General features: G+C 44.3%; 1 protein-coding gene across 4 annotated transcripts in view; it reads left to right on the top strand.

Moving 5' to 3' along the window:
• The first annotated feature begins 2648 nt into the window (after window positions 1–2648).
• PCDH11X (protocadherin 11 X-linked) overlaps window positions 2649–23293 on the top strand; it is a 751002-nt gene continuing 730357 nt past the window's right edge. For all 4 annotated transcript variants that reach the window (XM_080990481.1, XM_080990482.1, XM_080990483.1 and 1 more), the window contains exon 1: window positions 2649–3569. The gene's annotated coding sequence lies outside the window, so the exon portion shown is untranslated. The remainder of the gene's footprint in view (window positions 3570–23293) is intronic.

Genomic DNA, 23293 nt, shown 5'->3' with positions numbered 1-23293 from the left:
CATACCTCCCACAAACACATTTAAAATGGGTACAATATGTTAATCAGCCAAAGGAACTTTTTTTTGCCTAGTGCCTAAATATGTGTAATGGAGGCGCCAGACAAGCCTCCCTGGGGAGACTATTCCACAGATGGGGAGTCAGTGCAGAAAAGATCTCTTATGGGGGAAGGCTCACTAGTAGGAGAGAAAGCAAGAAGACCAACAGAAGGTGGAGCCAGAGCCAATGGCAGGCAAAGCTTAAATGGTTGCAAATAAGGATGCAGAGCAGGTTGGGATTGGCTGAGATTCCCTATTTTCCCTAATGGGTTGGCCCCTCTACTTCATGCAGTTGCCAAACCCTCACTTGATGTGCAGTAACTCTGCCAGTTTCATAGCACTTGAGGAGCTCTTGAGTGAGATGGATTTCCTCTCTAGGGTTTTGGTTGCAGAGTTTAGAAAAGCCCTGCACAATCTGTTGTCCTACAGATGTTTTGGACTGTGATTCCCATAAGCCCCAATCAGCATGGCCAGTGATTAGGAATGGAGTTGCAGTCTGAAACATCTGGAGGAAAGAGTTCAGGGAAGGCTTGGTTAGGTTGTCATCAGGGCTGGCCCAAGACAATTTGCTGCATTAGGCGGACAACAAATGGCGCTTTCCCTGGCAAGTCAAGGTACATAGTACCCCAGGATGCAGCCAAGTCCTTTTTATGTCTGGGTCAGAAAATGCCACAAAGTCCTCTCCCCCCTCCCTGGCACTAGAAAGACAATAACCATCACTCACCTAACTTAACAGTTTGCTGCCTTTGCATCAATCAGTTGCTTGAGGCAAAGCTGTCACTCTGCCTAACAGTCGGGCTAGCCTCCGCTGGCAAGACTAGGAATATCACTGAGTCATTAAACTCACTGGGTGACTGTAGGTCAGTCTCTAATGCCCCTCCCCTTCTCTTTCCATTAGTATCTCACAAAGATGTTGTGCAGAGGAAGCTGACTTATACTGAGTCAGACCACTAGTCCAGCTGGCTCAGTACACACTGACTGGCAGCAGCTTTTCAGGGATTCAGGCAGGAGACAATTCCCAGCTCTACCTGCCTATGAGCCTGGAAACTTCTACATGCAAAGACAATGTTCTGCCAACCAAGCTAAAATTTGGGCAGGGCTGCCCCAATGCATTTTGGTAGTGGTGGAGTGTTCCTGGGGTAGGTGGGCACCAGGGAGTGCACAGCACACCGTGGTGGAAGGACATGCCTGGAGCAACCCCTGCCCACTGGAGCTGTGAGGCCATGCTGCACTGCCTGCCTGGTCATGCAGTGGGGAGCCCAGCCAGTCAACACGGCCCTGCTTTGAGGGGTGCGCTTACGGCGCCCTGTGAGTCCAGTGCTGCTTTGCAAGACTTTTAAATGTGGTGCAGGGCTGGGAGGGTGCATGCCTGTTGCCTCTTTCTCATAGTGCACTGCATGCTGAGAGGGTGTAATGAGGAATGCGCCCCCCCCAAAAAAAACCTACGCACAGGGCTAAGCCCCCCCCAGCTCCACCCATGATTCACCTCTGCATTCTGGCACCTGAGGCAAACCACAAAATGACACCTCCCCCTAGGGGAGAATAGGTGAGTGAACATCAGGAACAAGGGCAGGGGGGAGATCTACATTGGGAACAAGGGTGGGAGGAAACTAGCAGTGCCTCCTATTTGCCAAGAGGCTGCTGTAGAGGCAGCATGGGGAGTGCTGCCAAGGATGTGGCCGATTCAGCCTCCAAGGAGCACATCGCGGCCATTGCGGCTGCTGCAGCAGCTGTAGCAGCAGGCAATGCATTCCTTGGAGGCTAGATCTGCTGCCCCTATGGATCCTGCCACCCAAGGCAATTGCGTCACCTTGCCTCATGGATGGGTGGTGGAGAGAATGAGCTGCCCTTTCTTGAGGTCCCTGGAGAAAGACTGGAATCAAACAGAATTCAAATAAACATAGCAGGTGGCACCCAGTGATAGTCAGGCCCAGAGTCTTTTGGGATGGACCATTTGTGAGGAGCAGAGCACCTGCTAAGAAAGCAGCCTAGGAGCCACCACCATGCCCCATTCATGCTGAATAGCGAAGGCTTGTCACTTAGTGGCAGAGCATCTCCCTTGCACTTGGAAGCTCCTGGGTTCAGTCCTCAGCAGGTCTCCAAGTAGGATTGGGGCTGCTGAATACTGAGCCAGACGGACCAGTCTCAGTATGAGCTAGCTCCCTATATATAGAGCAGAATCGCTTACTTCCATTTACTTAAATGGGACTACTCTGAATAAGTTGGGTATCACCCAAAGGGGAAGGAAAAAGATCAAAGGAAATGAATTTTTAGATTAATCATCTGTTACTTCTCTAAGACGAACGCCGAAGAACGATCCCAGCTCGGTCAGATCCTCGAGTTATTAGCCTCCTGCCTTCTTTTATTTATTAAAGGTGACTTATTATTTTTGGGAGAAACGAGCGTCTTTCTGCCTTGCTTTGGATGCCTTCGCCTGATTTTTCCATGAGCTGAAAGCAGCAGCTTACAGAACCCTTAAGACCACGGGAGGAAAGCGTTGGGGGGGATCTTTTTTTAAACCCCCCTCCTTCTCTTCCCCCGCCTCCCTCATTTGCATTTCCCCCTCCATTCCCCGCCTCCTTTGCAGTGATGTCAGCCCCGGCGAGGACTTGCTGGCAGTGGTTGGGAAAGCGGAGTTCAGACGGCAGCAGCCGGAGCGCGGAGCGGATGCGGCCAGTGCGTGGAGCAGCAGCAGCAGTAGCAGCAGCAACACGAATCGCGAGCCCCCGGGCGGGAGGGCGCCCGGAATCTCCGGCTCGCCTTCGGGGGGAGTCCTGCGTAGACCGAGACAGCTCTTGGGGCAGACTGGCCACCTGAGCCCCGGGGAAGAGACTTCCCCTCTCCTGGGAGGGGGGGACGGGATACCGTCTCGCCCTTAGCCGCCTCTTGTTCCGACCCCCTACATCACCAGCACCGCCGCCCCCCGCCGACCTCTCAGAGGGGCTCGGCACTCGAAAAGAAGGACGTTGTAAATCATCCCGGTGATTGCATAAAGCTGGAGGATTTCTTCCTTCCAAGTTGCAACGAATCTCTTCGTGCAAGTTCTTTTTTTCAGAAAAAAAAGAAACGCAAACCAAGCCAGCCAGCAGCTTGCCAGACTTGGCCCCATCCTCTTCTTTCCAGCGTTCCTTTGGGTAGTTGAGAAGCCGGTGGGTCCGCGGACTTCACTTGCCTTCCCCGGTCTCTCACTTGCCCTACAGCAGCAAGCGTGTTTGAATAACTCTCAAGTTAGGATCTCTTCGTTTTGTCTCTGTCTCTCCTCACGCTGTGGAAGAAGGGCACCCCCCTCCCAGCCACCCCCACCAGTCTCACTACTTCGGTTTTGATCTTACTGTTTTTCGTCCTAGACGATTTCCTCCGTACCCGTACCCATGTAATAATTCATTCCAAGATTCTGAGCAGAACAAGGATTTTCCTTTTCTTTACGCACCTCATGGTGCGCTTTGGGTCTGACTTGAAGGCAACGGAAAGGAACGGCATGGCTGAGGAGCAGCTTTAGACGGAGATTCTCTTGCTCACACAAGGAATTCAAGGTAAGGCAGAGAAAGTGGGTGGTGCGTCTCGAGGAGAGCTGGGGAGAGACTTCGTCTAGGGAGAGCGCTGGCGGTCTACAAGCAAGCGCCTTCTCTCTATCTAGATTCTCCTTTCGCTTCCTTATCCTTCCACACGCTGTAGATCTTTGCAATCTAGGTATGCAGCGCTGGTACACCCGTGGCTTAGATTTTTCAGGGGGGGTGGGTGGAAGAGAGAGAAGCCAAACTGTGTAGCTTCTGGGAGGAGGGGAACCCCCCTTCCGCAAACTGATATGTGATGTGATCTCTCCCGATCGCTGAAGATCGCACGGTCTTTCTCCCTCCCTTTTGCAATGCAAAGCCCATCGCGAGCAGTTCAGCTTTTGAGTGTCAGGGTGCAGAGTACTTAGTGAAGGGGGGGGAGGGTCAGAGATGTGAATGGGGGAGGAAAAACATATGGAGTTTTTTATTGATGCAGTTTTAATCCTGTAATGGAGACTGCATTAGACGGGGGATTGCATTAAAAAAACTGCTCTGTATGTGACACACACACACACACACACACGAGTAAGGGAAAGTAAAAAGACAACAACACTCCACCGACCAGCGATGTGCTGGATTGTAAATGAAGTTCCCTGATTGAAGGATTTCCTTGAACTCTGGTGATCAGCTTAAAGTTACTGTGCATTTGGCACATTAGAATAAGATGTAGCACAGATCAGTGTTTGGGTGGGTTGGCAAATATACTGGTGATTTCCTTGAGTCCTTGAATGAGCGGGAGAAGAAATTTAACATTTCATATCTCTAATAGCTAGTTCCAGCTCCGCATGGACCTGGAAAGGAAAGACTTAGGGAGCACTAAGCTAAGCACGGCTTTCTCTTTCCTTAGCAGTATTGGGAGAAAGTGAGTAAGACAGGAATCAGATTATGGCTCCCTCCCCCTTCCTAGGTAGAAATTGGTCACAGTGTGGATCTTTAAAACCTGCTGGCTGCAGATGGAAATGTTGCAGTTTGGCTGCAGAACGGAGGGTCTCTCTTTTCCTGCATGCAAGCTTAGCATAGTAATAACTTGTAAGAAGTAGCTCTGAGGTCTGAGATGAGGAGCAGGGAGGAGGCATTAGCTTCTGTATGATCATGCGTGGGGAGGGGGGAGGGGGCGTGGACCATGCGAATACAGCATTGCCTTAAAATAGCTTGAGTGTAAGCATTTTGTTAAGAAGGCAAAAATTAAAGAGCCTGTTGCCTTAGGCAAAGCCTGTGACTTCCATCCTGATCTGATGTTTTTAAATAAAATAAAAAACAGAGAATATTGATAATGCAGGAGTGTTGGCCCATCAAAAATGGAAGGTGCCCTCAGAGCATCTCTTAGGGTCTCTGAGCATGATGCGATGGTGAAGGCAATAATATTTGAACTTCCCACTGTTGTAAATATGAAAATGCAGAAGATCCAAGCAGAACTCTTGCTGCAAATGAGCCAAGGTTATAAACGAATGAAAGGATGCAAGTAAATATTGGGCTGAAATAGGAGCAATGAATTGTTTAAAGTGGGGCTGGGAGAAGTATTGAGGCAAGAAGTTACTTCCTCTGCCCAGTGAACTCTTACAAAAGGAATGATTTCCTCCATAAGTAACACCATAGATTTAAAAATCTAATTAGAACCTCGTGGAGTTTTTATTATATTTTATCTGACAATGTTTCCCAGATTGGTAATGGAAAATGACAGATGAGTAACTTCTTCTGTCAATGGAATTGGTGTGCAAGCTTGCAAGTTAAACAGAGTTCTTTATTGTGCAGAAAGTGTCCAGCAGAAACCTCTCCTGTAACATTGCCAACAGCTCTAGGATGGGGCTAAGTTTCTCTCTCTCTCTCTCTCTCTCTCTCACACACACACACACACAACCAGAGAGAGAGAGAGAGAGAGAGAGAGAGAGAGACTGACTTCAGTAAATATATTCAAATAAAGCTTTATTGGCTTGTCAGAAATGGTTTGTTTTCACATCTGAAATGTGAAAGGGAACTCGGGGTATGCCTTCATACTTGAATGCTTCCAAAACTGTAAATTTTGCATAAGATAAAGGTGAAAGCGAGAGAGGGAGGCATGAGTTTACATTATGCAGTACAGTACAGCACAGAAAAACCCCACTAAGCAAAAACTAAAAACAATCCCCCATGTTTTTTTTCATCTATATTGTGTGTGTGTGTGTGTGTGTGTGTTTGTGTATCTGTGTAGAAAAATTGGCATGTGGGTGTCAATTGCAAAGACGGGATCAGAATATCAATGACTTAAACCCTGGAGACGCAAGGGGTTAGCTTGATAAGCAAAAGGCAAGCTCTTTTGAAGAGTGAGCTGGCAGAGAGAGGTCTTTAAATTTCCAGGCATGTTCTACTTCAGCTGTGTCTGTAGTCAAATCTGAAAATAAAATTGAACATTACTTAAGTCAATGATTCTTGGGATATATATATATATATATATATATATATGGATGGTATGGCAGAATCAACTCTCTCCCATGGGTAGCAAGTAACGAGATGCTGCTGTTATTGCAAGATGTGTGAACATTTTCTATTTAAATCCTCCTTCTGTCAAATTAAACAGTTAAGGTGCATATCTGTTGCTTTATTTCTTCCCTCAAGGTGGTTACCCATACAGATAACTGTTTGCATTTTAATTCCCCCACCCCATAAAGAAGTATTATTGCTTCATGGCTGTATAGCTCTTCCTTCTTTTCTTTTAAACATGACCATAGTTGCAGGATAATTTATATTCAGCATAGGACTGTCTGCTTGGTACAATTGGTTTTATACATCACAGCTCCTCAAAAAGGAAGATCAAAGATTTGGACCTGTAACACATTTGTATTCTGCATGGGCCTAGGCAACATTCTGTCGGTCTCTCACATAGTTAAGATTGTGTCCATCTCCTTCCGTTCTTTTTAGCACTCATTTGCTTAGTGGTTTATTATTTACCCATCCAAATTGTGCTTTGAGCTGTAACCAGAGCCTACTGATGCAGCCTGCATTATTTGTACACGTTGCAGGCTGTTAAGGTCTGTTTCTGATGGTGATCATCAGGAAAGTGGTGAGGGTCTAAGGGCTGGAAGAACCTGACCTTTTTTTATATAAAGAAAAAACAAAGCTTCTGGTTTCTTTGTGTTCTAGATGACTGCTTGATTCATGTTATGGGCTTGATGAAGCTTTTCCTGGGACAGATGAGCATCACTGTTGGAAGGAAGGAATGTGTTGGGTTGGTTTTGGTTCAGTCTGGGAACTGTAGGTGGTTTAACTTCTGATAGTGCACTTCAGTCTAAGTTACGGTTGATATCCAAACAGAATGAAGCAACGTTGTAGTATAAGGTAACGGAGTTTTAGGAATCGGAAGCAGCAAAATATAAATCTGCATAGTTCAGTACTTGGCATATAATGTGTGAATCTTGATTTGGAATGCTATAGAATGTGTTTCACCATTCCATTCCTTTGTTCACAAAGATATAGTTAAGGCAGCACATAAAATTAGTGAGGCTACCTAAATGGTGTGTTGGCTTTATGCAGAACATTGTTTTCTCCAGTGAATTCAAAGGGTAGAGAATGTACTATGAGGACGTAGGCAAGCTTTTCTCTCTTCTGGTCTTGCATTCTCTTTGTTTTTGTAGCCTCAGACTGGTTGACCTCATATGTCTATGATTTGGTTCTAGGCATAATTATTCTCAACTTAAGTCAACCTCATTGTATTTTGTGGGGGTTACTCCACAGTGAGTGCAATCTGAGAGCACTGCCTTGATGCGCTAAGAATGATAGCGAGTGATTTGCTCTGCAAGGTTATTGGGAAGAAGGAACACATAGACTTATGCATTCTACAAGTCCTAGCGAAATGTTGAGCAGCGGGAAAACAATGAATTCCCCATTCCATATGTTTAACTTTCTGCCCATAAATGCCATTTCATAGCACTGTTGGAGCTCTGTACACATCCTGTACATGGAAAGTTCATGTGAAATGTTCTGTGGGAATTTTGCACATGATTCGAATTTTGAGCCATTGGGCTGCTTGCTGTTTGCCCTTGGCTTAAGCTTGATGGGGTGAGCACATCCCTTGGTAGATGCTTGTCTGCTTCTAAGTAGTTCAGAGGCAGTGGTGTGTGAGCTACCTAGCAGTAGGGTCGTACAAGTCATAAGAGTCAGTTCTGTTATCTGTGTCCAAAAACTGGCACTATGTTCCTCTGAGCATAATACTACTCTGAGTCTACAGAAAATAAGAGGATGACGAAATCCCTGGTTTTGCAATTCTGAAAACACTTGCCCTTGATAGGACACATGTCCTTGGGAAGAAGGTGGTTCTCTGTGTTTAATGTTGACCTGCTCTCTCAGAACTCCATCATCCTCTAGCTCATTTGAAAGTCTCATTGATGTTGAGTTAGCAGGGTCAGGATTCTAGCCCTGGAGGTTCTTCCTACCTTGAAGCAAATGTGGTGCAGAAGCACCGTGCTGTCTGCAGCCTCATCTTGCTTGGGAGCAAGTCCTGGTGATGTCACTGGTCTATATCCCTGAGCAATTGTGTAGAGTGCTGCGCTGCAGCCATTTTGTTGCCTACAGTGGCCAAGTGTGTGAAACTGAACTTTAACACAGGCTTCTCCTGAAGGCTGATGCTCTAGGCAGAAATAAGTGCTTAGACATAGGAATGAAGGGATGAAATAAGGAGCAGGGGAAAAAAAAGTAAATTGGAAGGGTGCATTCCATTATCCTACGGGGTTTGCAAAGGGACTTTCTGCATTTCATTATTCCAAATAGTTTGAAAGTCAATCTCTTTCAGTTATTGTCTGAGTTTAGTAGAGTGACTTGACAGAAAGTGTATAACATGCTATTACCTTTCTCTGCTTGCAAAATCCCTGTTAGCAGATTTTAAACTTCACTTCTAACTCTTCCTTTTGTGTTGTGGATGGAATAAAAGTGGCCTCTGTAGAATATCAATTTATCACCAGCAGCAGATATGTTACTTATTTTAAAACCTTATTTCCCTCATTTGTTTTTTTAATAAAAAAACCCAAACCCAGCACTTTATAGCACTGATCCACACACCCTTGCTCTTTGCAAGTGCAGATAAAGAAAAGGCGTATCAGATACATTTATGTTTGAGTGGGTGAATGGCATTTGGAAAGCACATAACTAGATATTTCAGTAGAACCAGATCTTTTAAAAAAAGCTGTTTGGGGTCTTATTTCAAGGCCTCCTGCCAAGTCATCCCAAATCACCCCCAATTATATAAACCTTTCAAAATCTTCTGCATTGCATTACTGGGGAATGGGTTATGGCTTGCTGATAGATCCCGTGATTTGTATGCAGAAGAACTGAGAGTCATACCCAGAATCTTCAGGTAGAACTAGAAAAGACTCCTTTGAAGCACTGGACAGCCATTTCCAGTCAGTGTAGACAGTTCTGGGCTAGATGGATCAATGTGCTGACCCAACATAAGATAGCTTCCTACATCTCTGGATGAACGATCCCAAACTCAGTGAACAGCATCAGACATCCTTTTGATTATTCATTCATGATTTGTGCTTGTGATAGTACAGTATTGTGGTGATTACATGCAATCTCACTTTCAACACTGTTTGCAGCGCCGAAGATTTGGGGTGGACATTGTGATTTGTTTCCACTCAGTGCATATCCTATAATTTGCCGCTGTAATCCTGCAACTTTTTATTTCACAAATGTTCTGGTTTATTTGTGCGTTTTGTGTGGGTTGTTTTCCTTTTTTCCTTTTTGTTTGCCCCACTCACTATTGTGACACCGCAGTGCAAGAGTGATGTGGGGGAAGAATCACAGAACAACGAATGATGTGTGCATGGTCCAGTATAATCCACCACTAATGCACTACTTTTGCACCAATTGCATGTTGGAGAAGGCACCCCAAAACCCACCAGACTGAAGGCGACCTTTGGGGTAATTTCAAAGGCCTTACTGGGCATTCTGGATACGTTTTTGAATACATCATAGATAAGGGTGTGTAGAACTTGAACAAGGCATAATATGTTGCCTTATAACTGTATTTGGTTGAGTTTCCTTAAATGTCTGGCCTGAAGAAGATCTTGGTTTTGCTTCAGGTAAAATTATTGTGACAGCTACGTAACTGTGGTTTTGCTTTATAAGTATTGCAAGCTTCAGCTTGCGTTTATTCTGAGACGGTATGCTCTAGTTAGTGCTGGAAGCTGGACTCAAGTGAGCAAAGGCTGCACAATTTAGCTCTCCTTACAGCAAGCTATATGGAGCCTTTTGCTAAAGAGGGTTGGGTGTGGGTGTGTGACTTTTTAATTAAGGCCTAGCTTCCACACTACTCATTTATTTATAAATCTTTTTTAATGCAATGTGCAGTTATCTCTGTGGAATTTAATTTCAATTGAAGGTGTCACAGGAGGAAGAACAGGAAGCCAGAGCAGAATTTTACTCTATCGTTGATAAGATAGTCAGTGAGCAAAATGGAGGTTTAAGATATGGAAAGCAGGAGCCTCACTTACCCTGGTTGAGTTGGCAAAGGGTGGTCTGTAGGTACCTGCAAATTCACAATCTTTTTCCATATAACCCCCTTCTTCTTTATCCTACTTCCATCCTTGACTGGTCCACTACACCAGCAGTAATGGCAACGCCAGAAGAGAACCAGTGTGGTGTACTAGGAAAGCAAATATCTGAGTAACAAGTGTGGGTCTGTTTACTTTCATGTATGTGGCAAAATGTATATTGTTTAATAAATATACTTATTACACAACTGTTCTCTCTCTCTCTCTCTCTCTCTCTTTGTGTGTGTGTGTGTGTTTTAAAAAAACCTTTTGCTTTGTGGCCGTATTCAATTTTCATGTGCATCCTAATCAGCTTCTGATAGTTTTGAACAAATATCGCTACTGCAGGGCATCAAGTGGTATAATTCTAACTGTTTCAAAATTTCAGATTGCTATGCAGAAATGCATACTGCAGTTTGTCCTCTACCCTTGGTGGTTCTGAGTTCTTTTGGACTGATGTAGTGGGGAAATTTTATATTTCTACTACTAGCAGCATCACTCAAAATCAGGCAGTACTTCTCTAAGCAAAGGATGGCTTTATTTTATTTATTGAAATAAGTTCAAGGGAAAAGTTTGAGGTGCTGGTATAGAGCCATATACATCTTGGAACCAAGATACCTGAAAGATCACCCCTTATATAGCCGAACAATCCTGCAGGTGAGGGCTTCCTGTATATACCATCTTATCAGGAGGTCTATTCTGCACAGTGTTGGATCAGGACTTTTAACTGTTGTGGCACCTATCATTTGAAATTCCCTCTCATCAATATAGTACAGTCTCTTGGGTTTTTTGGTAGCTTAATAATAATAATAATAATAATAATAATAATAATTTATTATTTGTACCCTGCCCATCTGGCTGGGTTTCCCCAGTCACTCTGGGCTGCTTTCAACAAAGATTAAAATACATTAAATTGTCACACATTAAAAACTTCCTTAAACAGACCTTCCTTTCCCAACAAGCCTTTTAAGTAGAACGCTTTCCCAGTCTGCCTCTATATTGGGACTGTTTTTAGATGCTTTGTCATTTGTTTGTTTGCCACCCTGCGCTTCTTTGGGAGGAAGAGTCGTGATATAAATTTGATAATGAAATAATACAGCAAGGTGGCATACAACTTACAAGATCACAGTAAGGATAATTAAATTATCTCTGTATCACAGAGAACTTGCCACGAGAACTTGTGGTAATGGACTCAAGATGCTCTATATGATCAGGCTGGTCAATGTAATTCACTGGCGTGCAAATGGCATGCATTGGTTCCCTTTGCACTGGCTTAATGTGTGCTTTAAATGACTCTTTTGGATCCCAGGGTGAGCAGGGCTGACCCTCATTTTATTTAGAGTATGCTGAGATACTTCCATGAGTCATTGTGTGCCTCTTGCTGTTCATGGTGCATCAAAATGCTTTGGGCTTTGGTGTCCCATGCTGGAAATCTCTAAGGTTTCTAGCTTACAAGCCACAGTCAGATAGTGGTGGAAGTAGTTAAGCAAGGGGTGGGTGATGCATACCAGCAAACCTGCAGATAGAGCTATAATGGTACCCACATTTGTATGCAGTTGGGTCACTTGCAGTGCTCTGCTGTGATGATGTACAAAACTGTTGTTCTCGCTTTTGTTTTATTTACTGTTCAGCACACTGGCCTAGAGTCTGCCAGGTTGCAGCTCAGAGATGCCTCCTGTTTCTCTAACAACGAAGAGCTTTGTGGTTCCTAAGAAGCTCCGCAATTGTCACCTGGCTCCACAAACAGGAGGCTCTTGAAAAATTTCTCTGGGAATTGAATAGCTTTCACTGTGAGTCCTAAAGGCATTTTGCTTAAAGGCATTTTGTATGTTTTGCTGCAAACGTTTATGACAACAGACTAATAGGGCTTACTTCCTAACCAAAAAAACATTTGAATGGTTTCTTAAGGTTGATGCAGTATACATCTCCATGCCCCAAGTCCTATCACTCCCTCTCCCTTGTGCTGTGGCAAATAGGGCTCACCCACAAAAACACAAAATGCACCTGTATGGAAGGACTTCAGTTTCTTAACCAATTTCTGTGTACCGTAAACCCACAGCTTGTGCCCACTTTACTTATTCAATCACAGCCTTGTACTCCCTCTCTCCTTTTATTTTTTCCCCCTTCACCCATGCACTGAGAGGGTTTTCCTCATTTACCTGGCTTTGGGAAGCTCTGGGAGGGCTCTAAGGCATTCTTCCCAAAGCCCAGTGCTTAGACAGCTGCCAGAGTCCTCCCACTTCCTTCCCAATGCCCTGCACCTCACCCACCTTTAGGAAGCGGGCGGGGATGCTGTTGGAGCCCAAGCAGCTCCTTCCTGAAGCCCAGTGTAAGGACCTTCACACCTCCTTCCCAAAGCTGGACACTTTGCTTACCCAACTTTGGGAAGGTGATGGTAGTGATTTGGGACCATGCCACAGTCCTCATGCATCCCTGGGGCAGCCATATTGTGACTCCTTCCCAAAGCCTTACCTACACTCACAACGAAACCCAAAAGCACCTGTATGGAAAATAAGCCCAAAACTTAGGCACATTTTACTTAATGCCATCACAAACTTAGACAGATGGAGGGGAGAATAAATGAATGAATAAATAAATGGAGAGCTGGTGAAATTCAGCACTCTCTGTTTGTTTACACACACCCCCAGCAGGTTTTCCTTGCTTACCTTGCATCAGGCTTTGGGAAGGTGATGGGAAGGCTCTGGGATGCCCTTGCACTTCCCTCCCAAATCCAGCACTTCTTCCCAAAGCCTGGCGCCAGGACACTGCCAGAACCCTCCTATCTCCTTCCCAAAGCCTGCTGTCAGAGATCTTTTTTTTTCCTTCACAGAGTGGGGAGCCCTGCACCATTATCCAACTTTTGGAAGGTAGCAGGAGGGACCTGGGAGCTGCTTGGAGCCCAACTGCCTCCTTCCCAAAGCCCAGTGCCAGAACCCACATACCTCCTTCCTAAATCCTGGCATCTCCCATACTGGCTTTGGAAAGGTGGTGCCTGCTTGCCAAAGCCAGAGCCTTTGCCTTTTTGTAGTGCCTTTGCTTAGCTGGCTTTGGGAGGAAGGTGCGACGGCTTTGATAAGATGGCAGGAGGGTGTGTGGAGCTTTGGAAAGGTAGTGTATCCTTCCCGTACGTTGCAATGCGGAGACCCCAAGGTCTGCCAGTGCTTTGAAATCCAGCACCTTGTTTACCTGCCTTTAGGAAGGTGGTGCCCAAGCACCTAGATGCTGCCAGACCCAAAGCCCAGCACCTTACCTACCCGGCTTTGAGAAGGCTGCGGAAGGGTTCTAGGACGGTGGAGCATAAATACGTCCTTCCCAAATCCCGGCATCTCATTTCCCCAGCCTTGCACCTGCTTCTCAAAGCCTCACATCTTGCTTGCTTAGCTTTGGGAAAGTGCCATCACCTCATTCAGAGCCTTTGCATCTCTTTTCCAAACATTTGCCTGACATTTCCCTTTCCCAGTTTTGGAAAGACAGTGCTTCCTTTCCAAAACCCTGAGCCCTTGCACTTCCTTCCCAAAGGCCTGAGGCAGGACCCTGTTGGAGCCAGAGAGCTCACACCTCCTTCCCAAAGCTTGGCACCTCTCTGGTACAGCAGCCTCAGCCCCCACACCTCATTTCCAGAGCCCAGTGCCCAGGACAATGTCAGAGCCCTTATACCTTTTATTTATGAGGCCGCCGCAAGGCGGCAGAAGGGCTCTGGAAAGCTGCTAGAGCCAGCGGCAGGACACTAGAGCCCTCACATCTTTACATCTCGTTTCCAAAGCCTGCCATCTCACTTACCCGCTTTGGAATGGCAGCAACTTCGGCTTTGGGCGGCTTGCTTCCCTGACTTTGGGAAGGCAGACGGACGGCTCTGGATTGTTGCTGGAGTCAAAGCACTGGCAGCCCTTGGGGGCTCAAATTTCAGTAGTACAGGGAAGGAGATGCAGGGCCATTATTCAGTGCCCCCCTGCTTTCCAGTTTCTTGCACTGCCAAGCCCTAGTGACTCCTTTACAAAGCCTGGCACTTCACTCCGCTGGTTTGGGAAGGTGGTGTGAGAGTGAGATTTTGTCAGAGCCTTTGCTTTTCCTTCCCAAAACCCAGCACCACTGGGTCCTGGCCAGAGCCCTGGCAGTTTCTTCCCAAAGTTCCATGTCTCACCAGATTTGGGGTTGGGGAGGGATAAAACTTTCTCCAATGCTTCTGAGTTGGAATAAATTAAGATACACTTTAGTTTATATTTTTTGTTTAAATTGTGGAGATGTGCAAAAGGTAGAATGGGGAGGAGAATGAAAGCAGAACTTTCTTGCATGTACTAAAATGTCATCTTATGACTTATGGTTCTCACTTGAAATTTCAATTTATTATGCTGCAGTCTATTGAAAACAATTTGGGACTTCCATTCCACTTTTACCTTGATGCAGAGTTTTCTCTCTGTCTCTTCTATCCACTGCAAGTATATATAAATGCATGCCTGATAAGCTGGAGATGTGAAGACTGAAAGGGGGGAAAGGAGCAGTGCATTTAATGGAGTAATTGCTTTTACTCTGTCAGTCATTTAAGAGACTCCAGGAATATTTATTTGGCGGTTGGTTTTAAGTGAGGTTGCTTTATAAGGAAGTACAGCAATAGCGTTAATATAATGAAACCATTTCCTTAAAGACTGCAGGACTCCTTTTTCTTCCCTGCCTCCATTTTTCTTCTGCTTTGGCAGCCTTGGATCTCTTAGATTTCTCTTTTTAGAGTGTCTTTGTAAGGTCAGAATCCTCATTTTATTTTTGGGTGGTGGAATTTTTTTTGAGGTGCTTTCCTTTAGATCTGGCCCTCATTAAAAAAAAAATGATTAGAATACAAATGTACTTAAGTTAAAACATATGAAGAAATTGATAGTCCCCCCCCCCCATTGTAAATAGATGAGAAGGGGAAAGGAAGGAAGAATGAAATGTAAAAGGAGAAATAGCTGGCTGTATGGTTCATGTCAGTCATTGTTCTGATTTAGCATTGATTCGGTTGCTGCTTGGCTGGGACTCAGCAGCCTGGAACTGCTGTGGTGAGGTGACTATATCAACTGTTCTCTCTGACTGGTCCTACTGGAATAAAAAGCCTCCTGGGGAAACTGAGGTCCTTTCCAGTGTCCTTTATATTGTGCATTCATGATGATTAGTGCTATGCTGATATCAGAGAGGTTATGCATGATTCTGCTTTCGATACTCTTTGCGTCTGTAAAACGTTGTGAGGTGCACAAAATTGCTTCATTTTCTATCAGTGCATGTCTTTGGCTTCCTGATGAAATCCTGTAGCTCTTCCTTCCACAAGAGTTCTTGTTCTTGTATTGGTCCCATTTCTGTTTTGTTATAGTGCAAATCTGTCCCTCCCAGATGGCAATAAAGCGCTGACACTGGGGAAGCACTACAGACTCAACAAGAAATCAGAATGATGTGTGGATTACCCAGTGCATCACTAATGCACAATTATAACATCAATGACATATTGTAGAACACACTCACCCCCCCCCCAAAAAAAGAACAACAACCTGCTAGCGTGGAAGGACCTTCTGTTTCTTAACTGCTTTCTGTATATGCTAAACCCACAACTTGCGCTCACTTTACGTTACACAATCACAACTTTATGCAGGTGGGAGGGAGGGAAATAAATAAATAAATAAAGGGAGAGCTAGTGAAACTCAGTGCTCTCCATTTCTTTATTTCCCCACCTGTACACCGAGCAGGTTTTCCTCATTTACTGGGCTTTGGGAAGGCTGCAGGCTCCTCACTTTTACCTAGATTTGGGAAGGTGGCAGGAGGGCTCTGGCAGCATTCCAGGATGCTAGGACACTGCCAGCAGGGGCAGTTTTAGGGTACTGAGACATGTTAGGCTGCAGGGGGCACTGCAACAATGATGCAGAATGGAGAGGTGGGGGGGGGATGCCAAGCCTTCCTGCCTCCTTCTCAAAGGCGCTGGCTTTGTTTACCTGGATTTAGGAAGGTAGTGGGAGGGCTCTGGGCCCAAGCACCTCCTTCCCAAAGCTGGGATGATGCTGGCTTTGGGAAGACAGCATGAGGGCTCTGGCAGCATTCCTAGAGCTCCTACCACCTTCTTAAAGCTTGGTAAGCATGGTGTGGCTCCTTCCGTACTGGCCTCATGGTAGAAGGTGGGGGGGCTCTGTCCCCCCTCAAATTCCTGTAAGGAGGTGCAGTCTCATTTACCAGAGTCTGGAAACGCCCCTCCCAAACCTTCCTAGACCCCCATAAGCAGCCCTACGCCTCACACAGGGGGAGGCAGTTCCAGGGTTCCTGACTTTGTGTGACTTTGCCTTTGTGCTCAGACCCTCAGAACTGAACCCTTGCATAAGTAGCAGGCCCAATGTATGCCCATTGATGATGGTCTTCTTCACTTTGTCTCTGCACTGCCGCTATTGGCTTTGTTCTGTGGCCTGGCCCTCAAAACACAGAGCGCTGCAGCTCAATTCCAGAGCACATCAAATCATGGAATCATAGAATTATAGAGCTGAAAGGACCCACCAAGGTCTTCTAGTCCACCCGCCCCCCCGCAATGCAGGAAATTTTCACCCTGGGGTTAAGAACCTCATGCTCTGTCAACTGAGCTATCATCATGCCTTGCATGTATGAGACGCAAGCTTAGCTTCTGACATTTCTTTCTGACATTTCCTGTTAACACAATTATTATGCAGTGCCCCCCTCCCTCCCCCCAAATTATAAAAAAAATCCTGCCCAAGTTTCTGGAGAGCCACTGCCAGTTAGAATAGACAGACTATCTGTTAGTCAGTATTGAGTGAGATAGACTTCGTATGAGGCAGTGTCATGCGTTCATTCATGTATCTTTTCTCTGTGGATTCCTTGTGTTTTGCCCGTCTCATATTCTCAGGAGGCTTTGTAAACTGGGAGATGATTGAACTAATTTTAGGCTCTTCCCTTCATCTTTTCAGTCCTCATATGGTTTCTTGCCTGAACTAATTTCCATTTCATGTAAGTTTCATATATGCTCTTTCATAGGCCTATTGCATTCTCGGGTGTGTGTATATGTATGTGTGTGTGTGTGTGTGTGTGTGTGAGAGAGAGAGAGAGAGAGAGTGAGAGAGCACATTTTTTTTAATAGTATGAAAAAATAAATGGTACACATCTTTCAAACATTTGTATGTGTATAAGAATTTGCGTGTGCATTTTAAAAAACCTAAATTGCACTGCAACATAGGGGTAGATGTGCATCATCTAAGAAGTGACACAATCCTTTGAATTACAATCCTCATTCTGATCCCAGACTGGAGAGTTAGGTTAGTTTGTTTCAAAATACCGTCTGAGAGAAAGTCTTCTTTTGTCCTTAGCAAGAACATACGGTAATCTGAAAGCAACACATTGCTTCTCTAAGTAAAAACTGAAATACTGAATCGGACAAGCATGCCCAATTTGAATGCAGGTTTCTTAGCCTTGCATTCAGTACGTTTCTGAGCACAATTCAAAATGTTGGTGCTGACCTTTAAAGCCCTAAACGGCATTGGCTCATTATACCTGAAGGAGCGTCTCCACCCCCATTGTTAGGCCCGGACACCGAGGTCCAGCTCCAAGGGCCTTCTGGCAGTTCACTCACTGTGAGAAGTGAGGTTACAGGGAACCAGACAGAGGGCCTTCTCAGTAGTGGCGCCCGCGCTGTGGAACGCTCCCCCCCCCTTCAGATGTCAAGGAAATAAGCAACTATCCTACTTTTAGAGGACATCTGAAGGCAGCCCTGTTTAGGGAAGTTTTTAGTATTGAATGCTGTATTGTGTTTTTAATCTTCGATTGGGAGCCTCCCAGAGTGGCTGGGGAAACCCAGCCAGATGGGCAGTGTAAATTACATTATTGTATTATTGTGTTTAATTTAGAGGAAAGTGCTGCTGCTATCACAGCATCACTTTATTTGTACACCGTCTTTCCATAGTTAAAACACCATGCTAAAGGCAGCTTACAACATAAAAAGATTTACATAATGTCAAACATAACAAAAGTAGTCATAAGCAATAAATAAAACATATCAAAAAGTACACAACCAAATGGAACAATTTCCGCATATACAGTGGTACCTTGGGTTAAGTACTTAATTCGTTCCGGAGGTCCGTTCTTAACCTGAAACTATTCTTAACCTGAAGCACCACTTTAGCTAATGGGGCCTCCTGCTGCCGCCGTGCCGCCGGAGCCTGATTTCTGTTCTTATCCTGAAGCAAAGTTCATTATACCTGAAGCACTATTTCTGGGTTAGTGGAGTGTGTAACCTGAAGCGTATGTAACCTGAAGCTTATGTAACCTGAGGTACCACTGTAAATCATAGGATCTAAAATTAAAGGTGCAAAAAATAATAATATCAACATCAGCAACAACCCCCCTAAACTATATCCCAGCCCAAGAACCTGTTCGATTGGATTTCAGTAACTCTTTTCTTATTATCTTATTTACAAACTTCTTTATACACTGCCTTTTAGAATACCCAAAAGGACTTGCAGTGTCATGAAAACACAATACATGCAAGCAGTCTTAAACAAATGGTGGCAGCAGCATTAGTAATCATTACACATAGGTCAATTAAATAATTAAAAAGTCCAGTATAAAATTACAACAAAGCTATGCATTCTAAATTAGTTCCCTAGTAGTAAATGATCTGATCTATTATTGTTTTAAATGTTGTGGGCTTTTTCTTTTTGCAAAATTATTTTAATTATGCAGTTAGTTTACCCCTCCTTGGTTTCTCCTCCCCCCTACAATGAAATATGTTAACCCCACCTTTCAGTGATAAAAACCCAAACATACCTGAGTGCTGTAGATGAAGTGAGGGTTCTGTGCAGCCAGGAAGAGAAAGAACTTAATTTAGGATCAAAGACAGGGTTAGGATTGGGAGGCTAAGGAGCTGAGGTGCATCTAGGGAACCAAAGGACAGGTGTGGCAGAGGAAAGATGTAGCACAGGTGTGGGATATAGGAGAACTTTGTGCTGTTGATGGAGTGGGGCGGCAATGCATATTCACTCAAAAAAGCCAGGCAGAACTTTTGGCTGCATGTGTCTCGCTTGTACACAATTGTTGCAGCTTGTCCTGAGCTTGCGAGTTAAGCCTGGGAAGCATCAAAATAAATGCACAACCCTGTGAACAGTTTCCCATCTGTACATTTATCTTAATTTGTTCTTCCAGTGAGATTGGAAGAAGTAGAAAGCATCAGCAGCAACTTGCAGCCCTTTCTTTCCAGCCATCCCCATTCTGCCATTTCTAATTTCTCTGGCTCGCTGGATTTCTTGTTTGTCAAGATTCCCTTTGAGTTGGGCAAGGAATTCCTCACACTTTGGCCAAGAGATACCACCTGGCAACAGTTAATTAGAGGCAGGCTTCTGTTCTCGTGGTGACTCTGCTTTGTATATTGATGAAGGTTTTTGTGAAAAGCAAGAGGACTCAAAGACCTGCATCATGCCAGCTCTAAATAGATTAGCAGTTGTGCACCCCTCCCCGCCACACTGCCACACCCCTGCATGGTGGCCTGTAAAATGTACATGGCAGTGTCTCCAATCTGATGCTTCTGCAAGGCTGCTCCTATTCTGCTCCTAGTTTGGGTTGTATTATACAGTGGTACCTCGGGTTAAGAACTTAATTCGTTCTGGAGGTCTGTTCTTCACCTGAAACTGTTCTTAACCTGAAGACCACTTTAGCTAATGGGGCCTCCTGCTGCCGCCGTGCCACCGGAGCACGATTTCTGTTCTCATCCTGAAGCAAAGCTCTTAACCCGAGGTACTATTTCTGAGTTAGCGGAGTCTGTAACCTGAAGCGTCTGTAACCTGAGGTACCACTGTACTAGTTATCAATGCTGCCTGCCTTGTTGTTATTTGTTTTTAATGAAGCATGTGCCAAATTGTTTTTTTGTCCTATTCCCATAACACCAGACTCCAGGTTTTTTCTGGAAGCATAAATGAAATCACTCCTGAAATTAGTGCCCATACATTCAAAAACTGATATGCTAATGTTATCTAGGTGAACTTTACATGTAGTGTTGTTGATTGATAGAAGTACTGTTTTATATAACACCTCACCCACCCCACCCCACCCCGAATGGACAATTTATATACTGCTATTTGCACAAACCACCGGGTTGTTTACAGTGAAGTCAGACAATATATAACAATATATAACAAATTTCTAAATTTGAGTAACGGGGGTCTCTCTTCAAAATGCCCATTGGAAAATGTGTGTCTTAACCAGCCACTGACAAGAGTTGGGACCAACTGCCCCTCAATTTGGAGGGAATTCATTAAGGTGTGGCCATGTGATGTTATTGGTAAACTTAACTTGCAAATTTGAAGGGAACTGGGATAGAAAAAAGCTAAAAAAGCAAGGTTTGTTGAATCGGCTTTTCTAGTGGACACCTTCCACTTCACAAACTGTGATTCTATTAAAGTACCATATCTATATTTGAAAGGTTAGCGTGGTTAAATTTCTGCAGAAAATTTAAATGTGTAATTCCGAGACATTCTATTTTTTAAAATGCATTTATATCTATCTATCTGAAACATACAGTCACAACAAAAGCAGCACAGAACTAGCCTTTTCATTAAAAGCAGTCAGTTCCCAAAAGCCTGTTGAAACAAGAAAGTCTTTACCTGCTGGCAGAAGTACAACAAGGAGGGAGCCAGTCCAGCTTTTCCATGGAGGGAGTTCCAGAGTCTGGGAGCAACCACCGAGAAGGCCTTCTCCCATATGCCTACCAAGGGTGGCTGCGAGGGTGGCAGGACCAGGAGGAGGTCCTTCCCCAGACATCCCCAAACTGAAACAGGTTCATATGAGGGAATATGGGCATTCAGATAGCTTGGACCCAAGCCAAATAGGGCTTCATAGCTCATAACCGGCACTATGAATTATGTCTGGAAACAGACTGGCAACCAGTGAATGTTCCCTGTAACCAGCTCTCTGGTCAACAATCTGGCTGCAGCTCTTTTCAAAGGCAGTCCCATGTAGAGCAGAAATAAATAAATAAATAAAAAATAACCGCAAACAACTGTCAAGTACACAATAGACAGCCGTCCTACCAGCTGAAGTTGTCATGTGGTGTTCAGGAAAGATGAAGACCAAGGAAGGTTGCAGAGTCCAGACCACTGGGGAGATGAGTTGTAAAAGGATAGAAAGGTCACTTGCAGACACCATTTGGCCACCTTGAAAATAAAGTAAGCACAGCAAAAACACTGCACCCGACACATGAGAATTTCACAGAAAGTCTGTCTCCTCTTTGATAAACCTTCAAAAGCAGTTTATTTTCTCATTAACTGATGGAGAATGGGGGGCAGCAAGGAGGAAAGGTATGAGAAACTTTCAGCACAGTACTAATTCTACAAAATTCCAGCCACTCTGGAAACTGGCAAATGTATCCAAAATCAGCTATGATTCTGTTGGATCCGTTTCTCAACAAGGGAGTTTTCAGTGTTCTCATGCTGCTACAGCGATTCTCCTGCAACTTGCAATATCATGCTGCTTTCAAAAGCATGTGCATACACAAATGTGATTTCACACTGTGAATGCTGCAGAACTCGTGCTGCAGTGTGGCTTGAGCGAGATGTGCTTTGCACACGGACACAGTTGCTATGTTTGGTGTTCTTTGTGCATCCTGAGTTGCACAGGAACATGGAGGAATGCTGAGCCTCCAGCATTACAAATCTCATGCTGTCATAAGACCATAATACTTATTTATATGTATTTGTATTACATTGATAAAGCAATCCTTCAGCGACAGAAGCTTCTACAGCAGCGTGCGGAAGAAACAGCAGTAGAATAAGCAGGATGAATAGGATGCACAAATATCCATTCATTTGCCTCAAAGGGATCTAGCTTTCATGCACCCCACCCTCCATGCATCTTTTCAGTTAATCTCAACATATCTGTTCATAAAACATCTTAAAAATAGCAGACATCACTCGAGAATGCAGGATCCCTAGTAGCCTGAATAGTTTTTTTTAAAAAACCTGCTCTGAACTTTCTCAGAAGGGTTTTTGGGTAATTTTCTTCTTCTGTTTCCTCCATCTCTCAAACAGTTGGAGAATTCTGCCTCCCCTGGAGAATATTCAGTGAAATGTCTCCCTCGATTTTGCTGCCTGCAGTGTGGATAATTTCCAGAGGCCATTTCTGCTTAGCCCTTGTAAGGTTCAAAAGGGTCTTTAAGACTCTAAAAAGCCTGGGGAAATGAAAAAGTATTTTGGGCTGAAATGACAGTAAGGGCCATGCAAGCTTCCAATTCAAAAGATGGGGGTGCCCCTAAGTGAATGCACTCTCCCCCCCCCCCGCCATATTGCAGGTATGCCTAGGCTATGGACCCCAACATATTGCAGTGAATCTGCTCCTTGATGTGAGATAAACACCAATGAACATGAATTTCTCTGAGGACTTGTAAAGTGGAACTAAGAAATTGGATTCTTTTGGTCAGTTGCAGTGTAGGACTCTGATTGAAGCCCTTGGTACAGGAGATGTGGGACAAAGGAATTTGTTGTGAATTTTAAAGCAAATTGGAGTGATTTGGAAGTCCCAGACTTGACATGAACAGAGGAGGATATCTATAGATTGAAAGACACAATTCTCTTAACTTCTGTTGTGCAGTTTCTGTTGGGGATAAAATGCATGCAAAAATGTGTTTTGGGGATATGCACTGAAAAACACACAATTTATACACAAAATTACACACAATTTTAAAATGTGCATAATTTAAATGCAAATTTTTGTGCATTTTAAAAACAGAAAATAAAATAAAATCTGCAAACGTGGGAGTGGAACAGATCTATGACTAAGTGTGTTTGAAAGTGATGTAGAATAGAAGCAATCTGATAAATCCAATCCAGTGATATGGGTTTTCTGGGAAACTTCCAGAAAATGTTCTTATGCAAATTAGAGTCATTTGCATCAGAAGTGTTTTTAGTTTGCACTGGAAAATTTTCTGATGCCCTAGAGTGATCTCATTTAGCATGTTTACTAAATACAAGTTAAAAAATTTGAAACTGCCAAGTTTGCCTAACATTTATTTGCAGATGGCACCCATTCATTGTTACTAATGAACTTATGAAATAGAGGGGGGAAATTTAGTGGGGAAAATAAACTGCTGATAATTTTTCTGTCCCACATAATTGTAGCTAACCCCGTTAGACATCTTAATTTCAACAGGATTATTGGCTTCAAATATTTGCACACAAACATATGCATGTGAGCTTCAAATTT

The sequence above is a fragment of the Podarcis pityusensis genome (assembly GCF_964106645.2).
Source record: "Podarcis pityusensis genome assembly, chromosome: Z".
Lineage (NCBI taxonomy): Eukaryota > Metazoa > Chordata > Lepidosauria > Squamata > Lacertidae > Podarcis > Podarcis pityusensis.
Note: the sequence above shows the minus strand (reverse complement) of the source record. Positions and strands in the feature narration are given on the sequence as shown.